The 21,917-nt window shown below is 38.3% G+C and overlaps 1 protein-coding gene across 23 annotated transcripts in view; it reads left to right on the top strand.

The window, feature by feature from the left end:
* Positions 1-21,917, top strand: part of PDSS2 (decaprenyl diphosphate synthase subunit 2) — a 294,704-nt gene that overhangs the window by 1,269 nt on the left and 271,518 nt on the right. The gene's annotated exons all lie outside the window — the stretch shown is intronic.

Here is a 21,917-nt window from a genome sequence, read left to right as displayed (position 1 = left end):
AAATATATGTCAGTATACATAAAATACATAAACATGCCAATATATATGTGTGTGTGTGTGTGTGTGTGTGTATATATATATATACACACACTATTCACATGTATATATCTTTCTGTATTTTTTTTCGGAATCATTTGGTGGTAGGTTGTATATATCATGATCCTTTCCCCAAAAATACTTCAGTATGTATTTCCTAAGCATAGCGGTAATCTCCTACGTAAGTACACTACAGTTACCAACTTAGGTATATTTAATAGTCATATAATACTTTTATTTAATCTACCATTTAATTTCAGTTTTGTTAATTGAATAATAATGTTCTTTATAGTATTTTTTTAAAATATATTTTGTTGCCCAGGCTGGAGTGCAGTGGCACGATCTCCGCTCACTGCAACCTTCGCCTCCTGCGTTCAAATAATTCTCCTGTCTCAGCTTCTGGAGTAGCTGGGACTACTGGTGTGCGCCACCACATCCAGCTAATTTTTGTATTTTTAGTAGAGACGGGGTTTCATCATGTTAGCCAGGATGGTCTCCATCTCCTAACCTCGTGATCCGCCCACCTTGGGCTCCCAGAGTGCTGGGATTACAGGCATGAGCCAACAGGCCTGGCCCTTTATAGCATTCTTTACCCTCCAGGACACAATTCAGTCCAGGATCAAATATTGCATTTAGTTGTTATATTTCGTTCATCTTCAATCAGACAGATTTTCATATCTCTTCTTGGCTTTTGTGACTGGAACAGTGGTTCTCAACTGGGGCAATTTTGAGAGGACATTTGGCAATGTATGGAGACATTTTTGGTTGTCACAAATGGAGGCACATTACTGGCATTTAGTGGATAGAGGCCAGGGATGCTACCCTTCAATGCCCAGGGCAGACCCACAAATAATCAGGTGCTACAAAATGTCAGTAGTGCCAACGTGGAGAAATCCAGGAATAAAAGCACCTTTTTCTGTTGTTGTTTTTTAAAAGTAATCTATTTTGAAATAGTTATAGATTTACATGCAGTTAGAAGAAATAACACAAAGAAATCTAACATACACCTAACCCAGTTTCTCCCAATGGTAACATCTTTTGAAACAATGGTATAATATCATAAGCAGGATATTTACATTGATACAGTCAAGATGAACATATTCATCACTATAAGGATTCCTCATGTTGCTCTTTTTTAGCCACACTCACGTCCCTTGCCTGCCCTTTGCTTTAATTTTTAAGGCACCTGTCATTTTCTTACTGCAAAGGTTACCAAATAGCAATAATAAAGTGATTTTATTCTTTGGCATTTCCACCAGTTATTAGGAATGTCATCTTATGATTAGCTGGAATGTTTTCCAGAGATTCTAGGTGATACACACTCAAAACACATACACACACATATATGTTTAAAGCTTAATGAAATGAATAAGCCTACTACCCAACTTAACTGTAATTTTACCCATCCTGTTGAAGCTAAATGTGTACTTCTCAGTCTGTTTCTCTGACTCCCACTAAACTGTTTTAAACATTTTTTCTTTTCTTTTTTAAAATTTAAGTTCTAGGGTACATGTGCAGATCTTGCAGGATTGTTACATAGGTATACACATGCCATGGTAGTTTGCTGCTTCCATTCCCCCTTCACCTGCATTAGGTATTTCTCCTAATGCTATCTGTTCCCAACCTCCTCACTCCCTGCAATCCCTCCCCTAGCCCCCCACCCCTCAACAGACCCCAATGTGTAATGTTCCCCTCCCTGTGTCCATGTGTTCTCATTTTTCAGCACCCACTTATGAGTGAGAACATGTGGTGTGTGGTTTTCTGTTCTTGTGTCAGTTTGCTGAGAATGACGGTTTCCAGGTTCTCCACGTTCCTGCAAAGGACATGAACTCATTGTTTTTTATGGCTGCATAGTATTCCATGAGGTATATGTGCCACATTTTTTTTTAATCCAGTCTATCTTTGGTAGGCTCTTGGGTTTGTTCCGTGACTTTGCTATTATGAACAGTGCTGCAATTAACATACGTGTGCACATTTTTCCTTTTCAAAATTACAATGGGACCTGGTATGGTGGCTCATGTCTGTGATCCCACCACTTTGGGAGGCAAAGTAGAAAGATTGCTTGAGCCCAGGAGTTCGAGACCAACCTGGGCAACAGAGCAAAACCCTCTGTCTACAAAAAAGTAAATTAGTTGGGCTTGGGGGTGCACATCTATAGTCCCAGCTACTTGGGAGGATTGGTTGAGTTGGGAGGTCAATGCTGTTGTGAGCCATGATTGCGCCACTGCCCTCCTGTCTGGGCAAGAGACCCTGTCTCAAAATAAAATGAAATAAATAAAATTACACTGTTATTTTTCTAAATAGTAATATTTCATTTTACTGGGTTTTTTTGTTTTCTTTTTTTTCATTTTACTGATTTCTTTGCAATGTACAAATATGATAGTTTATTGCATATGGCTCTTTGTGACTTTCTTTTTAAAATTCATGGTTTCGGAGATTCATCCATGTTTTATGTTTAACTGTATTTCATTAGGTTTTTATTGGTGTATGAAATTCTATTGTGTGAATATATCTAAATCGTCTTTTTAAAAAAAAATTTTTTTTGAGACAGAGTTTTGTTCTTGCTGCCCAGGCTGGAGTCCAGTCTCAGCTCACTGCAAGCTCTGCCTCCCAGGTTCAGGCAATTCTCCTGTCTCAGGTAGCTGGGATTACAGGTGCCCACCACCATGCCTGGCTAATTTTTGTATTTTTAGTAGAGACAGCATTTCACCAAGTTGGCCAGGCTGGTCTCAAACTCCTGACATCAGGTGATCTGCCCACCTTATCCTCCCAAAGTGCTGGGATTGTAGGTGTGATCCACCATGCTGGGCCTCACAGTTGTCTTATAATCAACTTTGGGTTGTTGTTGCATTTTTTGGTATTATGAAAAATGCTGTTATAAATATGTTTGCATCTCTTTTGGTGTTCATGTCATGAGGATATAAATACAGAAGTGTAATTGCTGGGTGTGCACATATTTATCTTTAGAATACTTTCTAAAGTGAATGTATCAGTTTATATTCTCGTAATCAACTTCTGAGTTCAGGTTACTCCTAGTTCTCATAACACTAGAACCAAAAGGTTTCTTATTTATTTATTTATTTATTTTATTTTTTGAGACAGAGTCTTGCTCTGTTGCCAGGCTGGAGTGCGGTGGCATGATCTCGGCTCATTGCAAATTCTGACTACCTGGTTCATGCGATTCTCCTGCCTCAGCCTCCCGTGTAGCTGGGATTACAGGCACGCGCCACCATACCCAGCCAATTTTTGTATGTTTAGTAGAGATGGGGTTTCACCATGTTGGCCACGATGGTCTCCATCTCCTAACCTCGTTATCTGCCCGCCTCAGCCTCCCAAAGTGCTAGGTTTATAGGCGTGAGCCACCATGCCTGGCTAAGGTTTCTTAATTTTTGCTGATCCAGTAGGAGATTTCTTTGTGATTGATGGGAATGATAATGTCAATGATAGAGGCTATACTAATATTAATATATTGCATTGTGAGTATTGCAGTCCTTAATAAAACACAGAAGTGAAAAGAGTATAGCTATAAAGAGCCTTATTAATTGTGTATATTTTGAGAACAGCAGTTCATCTACTTAGTTGCGAGAGCATCAGATGAGCGTTTGGAGAAGATCTCTTCAGAGGCCACCTAGATGAAAGTTTGTGAGATCAATGGTTCTACAACTTTCCTAATTGTTGCCTAACCTGCCATATAGTCCTACAGTACAGTGGAAGAATTGGAGAGGCACAAAATAAATAAGTTTTTGCAAAGTTGTGGTAGCATGTATGAATTGCTGTATTTTGTAAGAGAAGAATGAGCTAATCTGCATATAATTTTATTACATTTATTATGATAATGTGTTGCAAATTATTTAAACGGCCTAAACTCATAGACAGCCAACAAAGAAACCTTTGGGGCGTGGATATATATATATATATCTTTATATATCTGTGTATACACTGTATGCAGGTATTTCAGTAAAGGAGCAAACGTTTGATCAGAGGTTAGGCAGGTTATGATTATTATAAATTATAACTAAAAATTGTGGATTAAGCAGCTGTATTTTTGTTTTTTATTTTTATTTTTTTGAGGCAGAGTCTTGCTCCGTTGCCCTGGCTGGAGCCATTTACTTTTCAAATAAAGCTACATGGTATGTTAGTGGTGAATCATGTCTAACAGCCCTAAAATTTAGATGAATGGTGATGTTGGCAAATGGCAGAAATAAAAAACACCAGAATTTGCTATTCACTGATCTCTTTACCTAAGATCTTATCAAGAAAAGGGAAAAACAGCCTAGATGTGACATACACTCTTTAATTTAACAGTAAATAGGAAATTAGATTTAAAATCTTGAGGTTTAGTGAGATAATGATTCTGTTACTTGGAATAGAGGAGCAGTTAGCTCATTTTTACTCTTGTTCATCTAGCGTTTCTAGGATCTCTCTGTTGTAAACTATAATTAGATAAATAATCACCAATTAATTTACTAGATTACTTCAGCTCAGGTGTTTGAGAGCAACCTGGGCAACATGGCGAAACCCCCTCTCTACAAAAAATCAGCCAGGTGTGGTGGTGCATGCCTGTGGTCTTAGCTACTTGGGAGGCCGAGATGAGGGGATCCCTTCAGCCCAGGAGGTTGAGGCTGCAGTGAACTGTGATCATGTCACTGCACTCCATCCTGGGCAACAGAGTGATACCCTGTCTCAAAAATAAAAAAAATTTAAAAAAAGGAAGTCTAAAACATGGACCCTGTCCCTTGATAAGTTGACATGAAAGATATTTACAGATGTCTGATAGAAGGAAACAAATGACTTGTGGTTAATGAGCTATTAAAATGGCCTGAAATACTAGAGAACCTTTCATGTAGAAATTGGGATTTCACTGAAGAAAGGCTGGATAAAAATTACATGAATAATCTTTTAGGGTAGTAGTTGTATCATATTTATTTTTTCCTTCAAGATTCTTTCTTTTCTCCCCTTTCTTCTCCAGGCTATCATACCTCTACTAGGTATGGCGAAAACCTTAAAAGCAAGGATAAGGTGTGCAATAAAATGATCAGCATGAATAGAGCTAGAATAGCTAAAACTAGAGCATTTTGGAATAGCTAAAATATTGGAAAAAGAAAGCACGAGTGAGGAATCATTCCACCTACTGTTAAATCTTACTATATAGCTGCATTAATGAAAACACTGTGGTATTGGCAGAGGAATAGACAGATCAATGGAACAGAATAGAGAACCAAGAAATAGATCAACACAAATATGCCCAATTGATTTTTAACAAAAGTACAAAAACAATTCAATGGAGAAGGATAGTTTTGTTTTTTTTTCTTTCCCCCAGGATAAGGCTGAAACAATTCAACATCATAGGCAAAAGAAATGAACCTTAACCTAAACCTCACACAATATTAAAAAAAAATGTAAAATGGGTTATTTGTGAAACCAGTGTCCATTTAAAATAGATTTAAATGTGAAATGTGAAACTATAAAACTTTCAGAAGAAAACATAGGATAACATTGCAGCTGGACATAGTGGCTCACACCTATAATCCCAGCACTTTGGGAGGCCAAGATGGGCAGATCACCTGAGGTCAGGAGTTTGAGACAAGCCTGGCCAACATGGTAAAACCCTGTCTCTACTAAAAATACAAAAATTAGCTGGGCATGGTGGCGGGCACCTGTAATCCCAGCTACTTGGGAGACTGAGGCACAAGAATCGCTTCAACCCAGGAGGCAGAGGTTGCAGTGAGCCAAGACTGCCCCATTGCACTGTAACCTGGGCAATATAGCAAGACTCAGTCTCAAAAAAAGAAAATATAGCATAACATCTTCAGGACCTAGAGCTAGGTAAACAGTTCTTAGACATGATACCAAAAACTTAATTCATAAAAGAAAACAATAATTGGACTTCATAAAAGTTTAAAACTTAACTCTGTGAAAGACCCTATAAACAGGGTGAAAAGTTTAGCCCCAGACTGGGAGAAAATATTTGCAAATCACATATTCAAAGAAGAACTTGTATCCAAATTATGTAAGGAACTCTCTAAACTCAAGAGGTCGGGTATGTTGGCTCACGCCTATAATCCCAGAACTTTGGGAGGCTGACGTGGGTGGATCACTTGAGGCCAGGAGTTTGAATCCAGCCTGGCCAACATAGTGAAACCCCGTCTCTACTAAAAATACAAAAATTAGTTGGGTGTGGTGGTGGGCACCTGTAGTCCCAGCTACTCCAGAGGCTGAGGCAGGAGAATCGCTTGAACCTAGGAGGTAGAGGTTGCAGTGAGATTGCGCCACTGCACTCTAGCCTGGGTGACAGAGTAACACTCTGTCTCAAAAAAAAAAAAAAAAAAAACAACAAAAAACACCTCTCTAAACTCAAGAAAACAAACAATAAAATTAGAAAATGAGGTAAAAATCCTGGTGCGATGATTTGTGCCTGTAATCCCAGTTACTAGGGAAACAGAGATGGGAGCCTCCCTTGAACCCAAGAGTTTGAGTTCAAGGCTGCAGTGAGCTGTGATTGTACCACTGCACTCTAGCCTGGGCAACAGAGCAAGACCTTGTCTCACACACACACAGACACACACAAAGACGAAAATAAAATGGGCTAAAAGAAAAACCTATAAAGGTATCAAGTAAGCATGTGGAAAGATGTTCAATGTTATTAGCCATTTGGGAAATGCAAATTAAAATCAAGATGGGATACTACTATGTACCAATTAGAATGGCTAAAATAAAAATACAATATGTAATCTAGTAATAATGTAGAGAAACTAGATTCCTCATACATTGCTGATGGCAATGTAAAATGATTTTGCCCCTCTGGAAAACAGCTCAGCAATTTCTTATAAAATTAAACATGTGGGTGGGCATAGTGGCTCACACCTGTAATCCCAGCACTTTGGGAGGCTGAGGCAGGCAGATCAGTTGAGTCCAGGAGGTCAAGACCAGCCCTAGCAATGTGGCAAAATGCCATCTCTACAAAATATGTAGAAAATTAGGTGTAGTGGTGCATGCCTGTGGTCCCAGCTACTTGGGAGGTTGAGATAAGAGGACCACTTGAGGATGGAAGTTGGAGGCTGCAGTGAGCCGTGATTGCACCCGTGCACTCCAGCATGGGTGACAGAACCAGACCCTGTCTCAATCAGTCAGTTGATTGATCAATCATTTTTAACAAACACTTACCATATAGCCCAACAGTCATACTTCTGAGTATTTATTCCAGAGAAATAAAAACCTGTGTTCATATCAAAATCTATACACAAATGTTTATGGCAGCCTTATTTGTAAAAGGCTGCCATAACCTATAGAATTACAGATTGAAAATCCTACATATAGGTATTTCTCCTTTGTAGTTAAGTTTCTTGTGTTGATGCCATTTTCATTCCACAGCTTGGATAGGACTGTGTGTTCTTTCTAGAGGAAAGATCCTTTCGTTAGAATGATGTTCCAGAATTTCACCTTGATGGTTTTTGGAGTGGAGAATGAGGGTCTTCTTAATTTAATCCTATATCCTTTATTTTGGGATGATTTTGTGTGTTATTTCTTCCGTATCATGGTTCCTACCATTTTCTCTCTCATGATGGAATTTTGTAGTTGGTCATTATGAATTGATTCTTCAACACTGTTTTCCTTACATTCATAGTTTTTCTTTCTTTAACTTATCCTCTACATATATTATTATACTATTTTAATTTTGTCTTTAATTATTTCCCAACTGGAAACAACCCAAATGTCCTAATGAGTGGTTGAACAAACTATGGTACATACATAACAATAAAATGCTGCTCAACAATAAAAAGAAATGAACCATTGATACCCACAACAACTTGAGTGAATCTCAGAGGAATAATTCCGAGTGAAAAAAAAATCAATCTCATTCCTCAAAAAATTAAAAATAAAATTACCATATGATCTAACAATTCTGCTTCTGAGTCTGTATCCAAAAGAATTGAAAGCAGTGTCTCAAAGAGATATTGGTATACCCATGTTCATAGCAGCAGTATTGACAGTAGCCAGGAGGTGGAAGCAATCCAGTAGGTCCATTGATGGTTGAATGGATTAACAAAATGTGGTATACACATACCATGGAATATTATTCAGCCTTTGAAAGGAAGGCAGAGCCAGGCACAGTAATCCCAGCACATTGGGAAGCTGAGGTGAGAGGATCACTTGCGGCCAGGAGTTTGAGACCAGTTTGGGCAACATAGTGAGACTTCATCTCTATAAAAAAAATTAATTAGCAAATTAGCTGGGCATCGTGGTGCATGCCTATAGTTCCAGCTATTTGGGAGGCTGAGGCAGGAGAATTGCTTGAACCCGGGAGGCGGAAGTTGCAGTGAGCCGAGGTTGCACCACTGCACTCCAGCCTGGCACCTGGTGATGGAGTGAGACTCTGTCTCAAAAAATAAAAAAAAAATTAGCTAGACACGGTGGCTCCTAGCTGCTCTAGAGGCTGAAGTGGGAGGACTGTTTGAGCTCACGTGTTTGAGGTTGCACGTGTCATAATATGGATGAACCTGGAGGATATGATGCTAAGTGAAATAAATAAGTCACAAAAGGACAAATACTATGTGATTCTATTTATATAAAGTGTCTAGGATAGTCAAATTTAGAGAAACTGTGTGTAGAAACAGAACGGTGGTCTCTAGACACTGAAAGAAGGGGGAAATGGAGAGTTGTTTAATAGTTACAGGGTTTCAATTTTGCAAGACAAAAAGTTCTGGAGGTTGGTTATACAACACTGAGTATACTTAATGCTACTGAGCTGTACACTTAAAAATGGTTAAGATGGTAAATTTTATGTAAATTTTAACCACAAGTTTTTTTAAAAGTCCATCTCAGAATTTAATATATTGTCTGATTCCATTTATATCCTTTTCAAAATGACAAAACTGTGGAGCTGGAGAACAGTGTTTTCTGGAGTCAGGGACAAAATGAGGAATAGGGAGGAGTGTAAATACAAAGAGGAATATTGTGGTATAACACTTGGGAGTCTTGATGGTGGGTGCATGAGTCTATACATGGGATAAAGTTGCTGCTATGGTTTGTCTGTGTCCCCACCCAAATCTCATCTTGAATTGTAACCCCCTTAATCCCCACATGGGAGGGACCCAGTGGGTAGTAATTGAATCATGGGGGTGGTTTCCCCCAGGTTCTCATGACAGTGAGTGACTTCTCATGAGAGCTGATGGTTTTGTAAGCATCTGTCATTTCCCCTTCTGGCACTCATTCTCTCTTTTTGGCATCCTGTGAAGAGGTGCCTTCTGCCATGATGCAGAACTCTGAGTCAATTAAACCTCTTTTCTTTACCAGTTACCCGGTCTGGGGCATGTCCATCAAGCAATGTGAGAACAGACTAATACTGTAAATTGGTACTGCAGAGAGTGGGGTGCTGCTATAAAGATACCTGAAAATGTGGAAGCAGCTTTGCAACTGGGTAACAGGTGAGGTTGGAACAGTTTGGAGGGCTCAGAAGAAGATGTGGGAAAGTTTGGAACGTCCTAGAGACCTGTTGAATGGCTTTGACAAAATGATGATAGTGATATGGACAATGAAGTCCAGGCTGAGGTGGTCTTAGATGAGAATGAGAAACTTGTTGGGAACTGAAGTAAAGGTCATTCTTGCTATGCTTTAGCAAAAAGACTGGCAGCTTTTTGCCCTTGCCCTAGAGATCTAGGGAACTTTGAACTTGAGAGAGATGGTTTAAGATATCTAGCAGAAGAAATTTTTAAGCAGCAAAGCATGTAAGAGGTGACAGAACATAAAAATTTAGAAAATTTGCAGCCTGATGATGTGACAGAAAAGAAAAACCTATTTTCTGAAGAGAAATTCAAGCTGATTACAGAAATTTGCATAAGTAATGAGAAGCCATGCTAATAATTGCCAAGAAAATGGGGAAAATGTCTCCAGGATATGTCAGATACCTTCTTGGCAGCCCCTCCCATCATAGGCCTGGAGGCCTAGGAGAGAAAAATGGTTTCCTGGGCCAGGTCCAGCCCTGCCTTCTGTATGCAGCCTCTAGACTTGGTGCCCTGCATCCCAACTGCTTTAGCAGTGGCTAAAAGGGGCCAAGGTACAGCTCAGGCTGTTGCTTCAGAGGATATGAGCCCCAAGCTTTGGCAGCTTCCATGTGGTGTTGAGCTTGCGGTGTGCAGAAGACAAGAATTGAGGTTTGGATGTCTCTGCCTAGATTTCAGAGGATATATGGAAATGCCTTCAGAGGTTATATGGAAATGTCCAGGCAGAAGTCTGCTGCAGGGGTGAAGCCCTCATGGAGACCCTCTGGTAGGGCTGTGCAGAAGGGAAATGTAGGGATGGAGCCCCCCCACAGAGTTCCAACTCCGGTACTGCCTAGTGGAACTATGAGAAAAGAGCCAACATCCTCCAGACCACAGAATGGTAGCTCCACCAACAGCTTGCACCATGTGCCTGGAAAAGCTGCAGACCTCAATGCTAGCTGTGAAAGCAGCTGATTGAGGGGCTGTACCCTGCAAAACCACAGTGGCAGAGTTGCCCAAGACTGTGGGAGCCCAACTCTTGTATCAGTGTGACCTGGATGTGAGACATGGAAGCAAAGGAGATCATTTTGGAACTTTAAGGTTTACTGACTGCCCTACTGGACTCGCATGGGGTATGTAGCCCCTCTGTTTTGACCAATTTCTCCCATTTGGAACAGATGTATTTACCCAATGCCTTTACCCCCATTGTGTCTAGAAAGTAACTCACTTGCTTTTGATTTTATAGGCTCATATGTGGAAGGGACTTGCCTTGTCTTGAATGAAACTTTGGACTTGGACTTTTGGATTAATGCTGGAATGAGTTAAGACTTTGGGGGATGTGGTTGGAAGGGCATGATTGTGTTTTAAAATGTGAGCACATGAGATTTGGGAGGGGCCAGGGTCATAATGTCCCCACCTAAATCTCATCTTGAATTGTAATTCCCATAATTTCCTTGTGTCATAGGAGGGACTTGGTGGGAGGTAATTGAATCATTGGGGCTGTTCTCATGATAGTGAATGAGTTCTCACATGATCTGATGGTTTTATAAATGTCTGGCATTTGCTCTGCTGGCACTCATTCTCTTCTGCCACCCTGTGAAGAGGTGCTTTTGATCATGATTGTAAGTTTCCTGAGGCCTCCCCAGCCATGTAGAACTGTGAATCAGTTAAGCTTCTTTTCTTTATAAATTACCTAGTCTTGAGTATTTCTTTATAGCAATGTGAATACAGACTAATACATATGCAAAGAACTCTATACACTTACAGAAAGAATGCAAGTTAAAAGGTGATGAAAATGGAGTAAGGTCTGTAGTTAACAATATCAGTATCAATTTTTTGGTTTTAATATTCTACAGCTATTACATGATTTCACCATTAGGTGAAGGATACATAGGACTCTGTGCTGTTTTGCAACTTTCTATTTGTCTGTAATTATTTCTTATTTTGAAAAGTCTTTTTAAAAAGCACTTCAAATCCAGAGAGAGAGAGAGAGAGAGAGAGAGAGAGAGAGAGGAACCTGAGAGACAGCGATGTGTGTGCTGTAGATTCATCTCTGTCAGTACTCAACTGTGTGATCACCAAGCAAGTCATTTTCTCTCTCTGGACTTTAGTTTCCCAAGCAATGAGGAAAGGAGTTTGACTAGATGATTTCCAGTAATGTTACCAATTACAGACTAGTCTGGAAATTAGTTGTATCTAAATGTGGCAGGTAAGGAAGCCATTGTCAGTTCTCAAGCAGAGAATAAACCAGATTGAATGAAAGGTAATAAGTCTGTAGTCCTTTTTCCACAATTTAAAAATCTGAAAATCTGAAAAAACACAATTTTTTAGAATTATAAATCTGACCTGAACTGATGTGAGACCATTTATAGTCTTTATTTATCCCGCTTAATGTGAATATTCATGCATCCGATGCAGAAATATTAAGGCTTTTGATTACAGGGTGCTGCCCAGTTCCTGCTGGAGTGTTGGGTAAAATGCACCTTCCTAAAATCAGAAAAATTTTGGATTCTGAAAGACATTTGGTTTGGTTTCAAGGACTTCGGATGAGGGATAGTGGACTTGTCCAAGCTGAACAGTGTTATGTAGGATGGCCCAGGTATGTGGCATAGATTCGTAGGATGGGAGAAACTGAAGGTAACAGCATGGATCAACTGCCCCCCTTTCTCTCAGTACAACTTCTACTCAATGGTTTTACTACTATTTCCCTAATTAAATGTAATTATCTACTTTTGAAATATATATAATACATAATTATATATAATATATAAATATATGTAATTTATTAAAAATGATGCATATAATTTAATTAAATTTCTATATAAATTACTAAAATTTAAGTACTTTTAGTTTTTGCAAATTCACTTCATATAATACCTGCTTCCAAGAACTTAAATGCTTTTAATTTCTTATAAAGGATACTTAATTGTTTCAGAGGGAATGACTAATACTTTTCCAAAAGAGAATTGGTTAGACTTTTGTTGTTTCTAAAATATAGCTGATTCTTTGAGTAATAAGACTTTATTTTCATTCATTACTCTTGACAGATTTGGCTTTTAGGATTAAATTTTTGTTTAAATACTCATTTTGCTTTAGCCTTCAAAACACTATGCTCTATTTCAGATTTAGTTAGATAGGATTAATTTAGTATCCAGTTATTGGAGACAAATTATGACATTTAGTCTCTTAGGGTGTGTTGATTCCTCTGTAGGGACTTAATGTTCCTAAGTTCACTACAGTTACATGGCTGCCTGAAAAACCTTATTAGTCCTTTCTGCATGGTAAAATTCTTCAGAGCTCTTTGAATTCATTATTGGAAATTTAACTTTAGTCTCTTCCATGTTTATGAAAGACCCTTTCTATACTCAGTTCTGTAATTACTGACTGAAAACCTACATTACATATTAAGAACTTTTTGTTGGATGACTAGGAGAAAATTATAAATTTTAATTCATTCCACAAATATTTGAGGTGCTCTGGGCATGGATGTAAAAACAAGGAAGACCCAGTTGCTGCCGCCCAGGAATTTATGAGAGACAGTATAGTAAGCATGAGCTCCAGAACCAGACTGTTTGGGTTCACATCTTCCTCTCCCACTGTTAAGCTGTGAGATCGTAGGCAATTTACTTAACTTCTCTGTACCTTAGTTTCTTCATCTGTATGTTGAGGATAATAATAGAACCTGGTGGTCAGGTGCAGTGGCTCAAACCTGTAATCCCAGCACTTTGGGAGGCTAAGGTGGAAGGATTACTGAAGGTCAGGAGTTCAAGACCTGCCTGGGCAACACAGTGGGATCCCATCTATTAAATAAATAAATAATAGCTGGGTGTAGTCCTGTGTGCCTGTGGTCCCAGCTACTTGGAAGGCTGAAGTGAGAGGATCACTTGAGCCTGGGAGGTTGAAACTGCAGTGAGCCGTGATTGTGCCACTGCACTCCAGCCTGTATGACAGAGTGAGATCCTACCTCAAAAATAAATAAATAATAGTAGCTGTGTCATAGCATTTTATGAAGATTGACTTAATATAGATGAAGTGCTTAGAACAGTACCTGGCACATAAGCAACTGCCCAGATATTAGCGATTATCATTATATTAAATTCATTTTAGTGGGGAGATATACACAGAGTACCTTGAGATAAATTTTGTAGTGAACAATGTGCTGTAGAGACATAGAGGGAGAAAAAGATCTCTCTCCCTAAAGAAAATGGAAGACTACCAAAGATGAAGTGGCATATGAGTAGGTCATGTGGGATGAAAAAGAGATGACTGAGGCTGGAAAAGAAATTAAGGCATAATAAATTGCTTAGCAAAGTGTAGGAAAAGTTGTAGTTTGGTGTAGACTGAACATGGAATCAGGTGAGGCAAAAGAGATAAGCTGGAAATAGATGTGCACGAAATTACCATGTAGATACTGACGTCAGCCACCTATTTTCAAGTAAGCAGTATTATGTATTACTCTTAAGTATTTCTCACAGGGGGGCTTTCTCCTCTCAGCTGATTCTCAGGATCACCCTTGAATGGAGTTGTTATGCAGCAGTAGAATACTTGCAGCTGGTGCTAACACAATGTTCAGGTCTTTCTGTAACCAGGGAGAGGCATTTTCCACCCTGCAAGCTTGCTGGTCATAGGGTACTCCTCATGAAGCCATAGGTGCAATTTGAGGGAGAGTTGGCATGTAACAGGAATATACTTGTAAGGAATGTGAGTTATCTGATATGCAATTTAATTGTGCCTTCATAACCCATTTTGGACTTGATGGAATTTAGAGTTAAGTGCATCCAGTAACAACTCATGATGGGCAGTTAGGTTGCATGGTCACTTAATGTTCTATTCTATGTTCACTAGAGTCTAGTAGCAAGCCAGCAGCTGTTTTTCAGAAAGAAATAGTTACTTCAGTTGCTTTCTGAAATTGCCATGGCCTTGTTTCAATACCTGTATTAATTGCAACTTTTCACAGGTTAAATACAACATCATTTTAGGTGGAGACATCTTTTCAATTTTCTATGCAGTAAGAAAGTAGAGGGAAGAGGACAGTATGCCTTTGTCTCATAATGACATTTCACTATTCCTTTACAAATTTTAGAAAATTTCCCCCTTAGAAATGCAATGATTTTCATAAGGAAAGGGAATTTGATCATCTTCCACTTTGTACCTCTGGCCATAATAGTCCTTTGGAACTAGGGAGTCATTGTAGGCATTCTGACAGTATTTGGTAATATCTGAAAACTAGGATGCGTTTGGGTTTTGTCATCATGACTACTGTGAGAAGGTTGAATTGGAACCCCATCTCCTATACATGACCCTCATAAATTGTCAATCCAACTAATGGACCTGTGGTATTCTTAATTCCTGAGAATTAATATTAGCTCAAAGCCAGTATATAATAATTTTGGAGAGGTTTGAGTATTTTCCTTTTGCTAGCTCATGATTACATGGGTAAATGGCCAGAGATCCATTATGCAGAAATAAAACCTTCCAAAAGGGATTTGGCCTCCCCTTCAAGGAACTGTGGGTCTCAAATTTGGGTGAGAATTCCAGACTCTCGACTGTAGTGGCTCAGACAAGTTCACTAGACCTGGAATTGTTTGTTCACTTTTGGATATTTAAGTAAAAACAGCCTGGGCATGGTGGCTCACACCTGTAATCCCAGAACTTTGGGAGACTGAGGTGGGTGGATTGCTGAGGTCAAGAGTTCGAGCGAGACCAGCTTGACCAACATGGCAAAACCCTGTCTCAACTAAAAATACAAAGAAAAAAAATAAGAATTAGCCAGGTGTGGTGGTGCATGTCTGTAATCCCAGCTACTTGGGGGGCTGAAGCAGGAGAATAGCTTGAACCCTGGAGGTGGAGATTGTGGTTTGCCGAGATGGTGTCCTTTGCACTCCAACCTGGGTGACAGAGCAAGACTCCGTCTCAAAACTTATAATAGTAATAACAAAATAAAAACAGATCTTAGTGGGTTGCCTGTTGACTTGAGTTATTGAGTCTAATTAAATATAGACAGGGATTTCTGCTTGTCACAAGAAAGCTTGAGATGACATAATATTCCATATCCACCTTGCTGCCTGTTAGGGTCACCATGCCCACTTCACTTCTGTAAGTTAACTACTACCACCTAGACTTGACCTTTCCTTGGGTGCCTCCCATTTCTTTCTGAGTTCAGGGAGTCCATTTCTGTAGCAGTCCTTCCCCTGGAAATTCTTAGCCCTAGAAACTAGAGCCAGTAAAGTGATTAGTAATGATTGTCATGTGCTTTTCACAAATCTATTTCCTGTGTAGGGAGTGAAAGAATCTTCCAGCCTTAATTGAGAGATACAAGAGCAGTATGTTACATGAATAACAATTTCATATACAGTTGACCTTTGAATGGGTTCAAACTGTGCAGATCTACTTACATTCAGATTTTTTCAACCAGCGGTGGGCATAGGGGAATGTGAAACTCGTATGCAGGGAGGGCCAACTTTTCATAACACACAGGCACCCACAGGGCTGATTTTGGGACTTGAGTATGCACGGATTTTGGTGTATGTGGAAATGGAGAGGTCCTAGAATGAATCTCTCACATATAACAAGGCACGACTGTAATTTTTTTTTTTTTTTTTTTTTTTGAGACAGGGTCTTGCTCTGTCTCCCAGGCTGGAGCATAGTGGTACAGTCTTGGCTCACTGCATCTGCCTCCCAGGCTCAAGCAATTCTTATACCTCATCCTGCTTGAGTAGCTGAGACTGCAGGTATACACTACCAGGCCCAGTTAATTTTTGTATTTTTAGTAGAGACAAGGTTTTGCCATGTTGGCCAGGCTGCTGGTCTTAGACTCCCAGCCTGAAGTGATCTGCCCACCTTGGCCTCCTAAAGTGCTGGGATTACAGATGTGAGCCACTGCTCCTGGCCTCACAACTGTAATTTGAATAGAGAGAAGTGGTGAGTGAATGCATTTGCATGGTGGGTTTTCCCTTATTTCAAAGAACTACCAGTGCAGTGGCACACACCTATAATCTCAACTGCTCAGGAGGCTGTGGTGAGAGGATGGCTCGAGGCCAGGAGTTCAAGGCTGCGGTGAGCTATGAGCATGCCACTGCACTCCTCCAGCCTGAGTGACAGAGCAAGACTCTCTCAAAAGAAAAAAAAAAAACTACACTGAAGCAGTCAGTACTAGTTTCATATTTGAAATAGCAATTTAGTATCAGTTAAGTACCATCATCTGTCATAGTAAATTAATGCCAATTTGAATAAATTTTGTTTTCAATTTGTACTTTATTTTTTAAATTGACAAATAATAATTGTACATATTCATGGAGTACATAGTGATGTTTTGATATATATAATGTATGATAATCAGATCAGGGTAATTAGCATGTCTATCATCTCAAACATTTATCACTTCTTTGTGTTGGGAACATTTTTACCCTCCTAGCTGTTTGAAATTATGTAATACAGTATTGTTAACTATAATCATCCTACAGTGATAAAGAATACTAGAACTTACTCCTCTCATCTAACTGAAATTTTGTATCCTTTAACAAATCTCTCCTTTATTTTAGTTACATAAGAACTATAACCAAATAGAGTTTATCATTTTTACATGTGTACATATTTAAATAATATTTTAATAAAAATGACTTAAGGCAGTACTCAATAACTGAATTTTTACCTTTGAAAGGGGTACATATATTATTTAAGGTTGAAGAATACTACTAACTCATCTGTGTTCTTAATTTTGAGCCCAATTAATGAAGATACATTGGTTGTTGGTTTTTAAGTGCTATAATAATTCCTTTAATTTAGATAATAAGGAATTTGGGTTTAGATAATTTCTCTTCTCATGTTGCTCATTACTACTGTATTGCCAACTGCTTTTTGTCAATCCTGTATTCTACAATTGTCCCTTCTTTATTCTCTAGGACCAAGATTTGTCTCCCTTTGCTAAAAACACCTTAGAAGCCCATTAGTTACCAAAGAAAATCCATCTGTGTTCGTGGTTTGAAGAACAGTTTAATGAATGTTTTCCCAAAAGTAGCTATCCTAGAGTAGGTTTTAAAAATGGGTAGTAGATATTAACCCTTCAGATAGTTGTTTTTGATTTAATATTTTTTGGAAGTTCTAAATACAAATCTTTAGTTTATGGAGCACAGCTGGATTTGCTTTTCTTCCTGTCACTCACCAAATGCTCTTCAAAGCCTTTCAGTTTTTTTTTTTTTTTTTTTTGCTATTTTTGTGTTCTGTAACTTCGTTTCAACAAATGTTTTTAAATAGCTTTAAAAATTGTTATTCTCCATGAGTCTTCTTGGAATATTATTTCGTTTGTTGCAAAGATTTTTTTTTTTTTAGCAAATTAAAAATATTTTACTTCCGGTATTGTGAGGCTAGAGATATGTCTAATGAATACTCTAAAAGCTTAGTAGTCATGTTTTGAATTTTTCAAACATTGATAATTTGCATGAACAAGCTCTTGATAATGTTTAATAATTACAGGGGCTTTATGACAGGAGATTTCTGTCTGTTAAATTGTTGATATTACCAAATAAATGAAATTTGTTTTCAGAATAATAATACTTTCATAAATCAACTTCTTTAACATCTCTCTCTAACTTTAGGCTATTTCTTTTAGGCCACTGTGGTTTTAAAGGGAATGTCATTTAGTTTCACAGGACTACTACTCTAGTATATATATAGAGCTTTTGCTAAAAGTATTTTTGATTATTTAAAAATATTTATTTTCTCACTTTTTATTCTGTAGTGACCATGATTAAAATCAAGTGTGACTATAAGACAATGGAGTATGCATGGTACAATTCTATGAGTACACAAAGAGGAGCTCATTTTAATCTACTCTGTGTGCGTGTGTGTGTGTGTGTGTGTGTGTGTGTGTGTGTTTTGAGGCAGTACAGGCTGCAGTATGGTGGCATGATCATAGCTCACTGCAGCGTTGAACTCCTGGTGATCCTCCCATCTCAGCCTCCCATGCAACTAGGACTACAGGTGTGTAACACCACACTGGGCTAGTTTTTAAATTTTTTTGTGTAGAGGTGGGATCTTGCTGTGTTGCCCAGGCTGGTCTTGAACTCCTGGGCTCAAGCTTTCCTACTGCCTTGGCCTCTCGTACTACTGGGACTACAGACATGAGCTACTGTGCCCGGACCTAATCAAACTGAATTTTTGTTTGTCTTTTACTGTTGAGCTTAAAAAAAATTTTTTTATGAGTACATAGTAGGCATGTATATTTATGGAGTATAAGATATTTTGATGAACACGTACAATGCCTAATAATCACATCAGGGTAAATGGGGTATGCATTATCTTAAGCATTTATTATTTCTTTGTCTTACAAACATTCCAGTTATACTCTTTTAATTACTTTTAAATATACAGTAAATAAATGTTAATGTAATCACACTGTTGTGCTATCAAACACAACAATGTGATTTTATCCATTCTAACTATATTTTTGTGCCCATTAACCGTCCCTACTACCCACCCGCTACCATGCCTCCCAGCCTCTGGTAACCATCATTCTACACTCTGTTTCCATGAGTTCACTTGTTTTAACATTGAGCTCCCACAAATGAGTATGAATACATGAAGTTTGTCTTTCTCTGCCTTGTTTATTTCACTTAACATAATGTCATCCAGTTCCATTTATGTTGTTGCAAATGACAGTATCTCATTCTATTTTCTGGCTGAATAATACTCCACTGTGTGTTTGTACAACATTTTCTTTATGGACTCATCTGTTGGTGGACATTTAGGTTGCTTCCACATCTTAGCTATTGTGGATAGTGCTGCAGTAAACATGTGAGGACAGGTATTTCTCTTCAATATAGTGATTTCCTTTCTTTAGGGCATATACCTAGCAGAGCGATTGCTGGATCATAAGTTAGCTCTAGTTTTAGTTTTTGAGGAACCTGCATACTGTTTTCCATAATGGTTGTACTAATGTACATGTTCACTAATAGTGTATGAGAGTTCTTTTTTCTCCACATCCTCACCAGCATTCATTATTGCCTGTCTTTTGGATGAAAGCCATTTTTAACTGGGGTGAGATGATATCTTATTGTAGTTTTGATTTGCATTTATTTCTCTGATGATCAATGATGTTGAGCACCTTTTCATATACCTGTTTGCCCACTTTAAAATCAAATCATTCAATTCTTTTTCCTATTGGGTTGTTTGAGCCCCTTATATATTCTGGTTATTAATTCTTTGCCAGACGGATAGTCTGCAGATATTTTCTCCCATTCCGTGGGTTGTCTTTTCAGTTTGTTGACTGTTCCCTTTTCTTTGCAAAAGCTTTTTAATTTGATGTGATCCCATTTGTCCATTTTTGCTTTGGTTGCTTGTGCTTTTGGGGGCATTACTCAAGCAATCTTTGCCCAGGCAAGTGTCCTAGAGAGGATACCCAATGTTTTCTTTTAATAGTTTCATAGTTTGAGATCTTAGATTTAAGTCTTTAATCCATTTTGATTTGATTTTTGTATGTAGTGAGAGATAAAGGTCTAGTTTCATTCTTCTGCATATGGATATATGGTTGTCCCAAAGAGACTGACTGTCCTTTCCCCAGTGGATATTCTTGGCACCTTTGTTGACAGTGAGTTCACTGTAGTTGTATGAATTTATTTCTGGGTTCTCTATTCTGTTCCATTGGTTAATGTGTCTGTTTTTATGCCAGTACCATGCTGTTTTCATTACAATAACTCTGTAGTATAATTGTGAAGCCAGGTAATATGATTCTTCTTGTTTTGTCCTTTTTGGTCAGGATGGCTTCGGCTATTCAGGTCTTTTGTGTCTTTTGTAGTTCCATATACATTTTAGGATTTTTTTTTTCTGTTTCCGTGAAGAATGTTGTATTGAATCTATAGGTTGCTTTTGAGTAGTATGAGCATTTTAACATAACTATAAAAACACTAATGAATATGCGTATACCTGGTCAACATAGAAAAAAACTGGGGTGGAGCTTTTCTATCCTGGATGATTTTTACTATTTCATAAGATGAGTTAAAAAAAAGATGTTTTTTCTGGAGGACATTATGTTAAGTGAAATAAGTCAGGAACAGAAAGATAAATACCACATGTCCTCACTTATGTGTGGGAGCTAAGGAAAAAAATTGAGCTCAAAGAATTAGAGAACATTGTGGTTATTAGAGGGGATAGGGAAAAGTAGAGGAGAGGGAAGGATAGGGAGAGAGATTGGTTAACAGATACAAAGTTATAACTAGATGGGATGAATAAGTTCTGGTGTCTGTGGCACTGTAGGATGAATATGGTTAACAGTAATTTAGTATATATTTTCAAAAAACTAGAAGATATTATTATTATTTTTTGAGACAGTGCCTCCCTCAGTTGCCCAGGCTGGAGTGCAATGGCACAATCTTGGCTGATTTCAACCTCCCCCTCCTCGGTTCAAGTGATTCTCATGCCTCAGTCCCAGGTGTGTGCCACCACACCCAGCTAATTTTTGTATTTTTGTATTTTGTTGGCTAGGCTGATCTCAAACTCCTAGCCTCAAGTGATCCACCTGCCTTGGCCTCCCAAGGTGCTAGGATTGCATGCATGAGCTACCACACCTGGCCAAAGAGGATTTGGAATGTTCATTACCCAAAGAAATGCTAAATGTTTAAGATGATGGTTATGCTAATTACCCTGACTTGATCATTGCACATTGTATGCACATATTGAGAAATACCAATCTGTATCCCATAACTTATGTATCAACTAAAAATAACGGGAAAAATATGTTTTTGCTTTTGAATGTATGTTTAAATAAGTGGGCTCATTTGTTAAATGATCAGGGTAATGTCTCTTGATCCAAAGAAGATAATCCTGAGATCTTGATGGTTTAGTTTCCCCCCAAATTATATTGTGTTTTTGATTATCTATGTGTTGATTATCCAGTGAAAAATCTCTTTAAATTTCTGCTAGATATTATCCTGCCACCTGTAAGTTGCTTACACCACTTTCATTCAGTAGTGGGTTTGGAAGTGCAGACTGATAGTAATTTCAGTTCACAATTCTAACTAATTTTAGTTTAACTTAATTATAGCAAATGCATAATATTCTATAAAGAGCACTGCAGTTTAAGGAGGCAGTTCTGTATGATGCTGTAGATAAGAACATAGACTTGTGAGCCTACCAGTACCTGAATTTTAATTCCAGTACTGCCATTTCCTAGCTGTGTGAACTACAGAATTCCTTAAGCCTTGTTATCTTGTCTGTAAAAGACATGATATTTTTGTCATTGCTGTCTCACAAGACGGTAATGAGGATCACATGAGACAACAGATTGTAAAATGTTTAGCTTAAGTATTCAATAAATATAGCTACTGTTATTAACTATTATTTGTGCTTAGTAATCATTTCTCTGTGATCTTAGGTGAGTCTTTTCTTTTTCTTTGTGTAACTTTTCTT

This window comes from Callithrix jacchus, chromosome 4, assembly GCF_049354715.1.
Source record: "Callithrix jacchus isolate 240 chromosome 4, calJac240_pri, whole genome shotgun sequence".
Taxonomy (NCBI): domain Eukaryota; kingdom Metazoa; phylum Chordata; class Mammalia; order Primates; family Cebidae; genus Callithrix; species Callithrix jacchus.
Note: the sequence above shows the minus strand (reverse complement) of the source record. Positions and strands in the feature narration are given on the sequence as shown.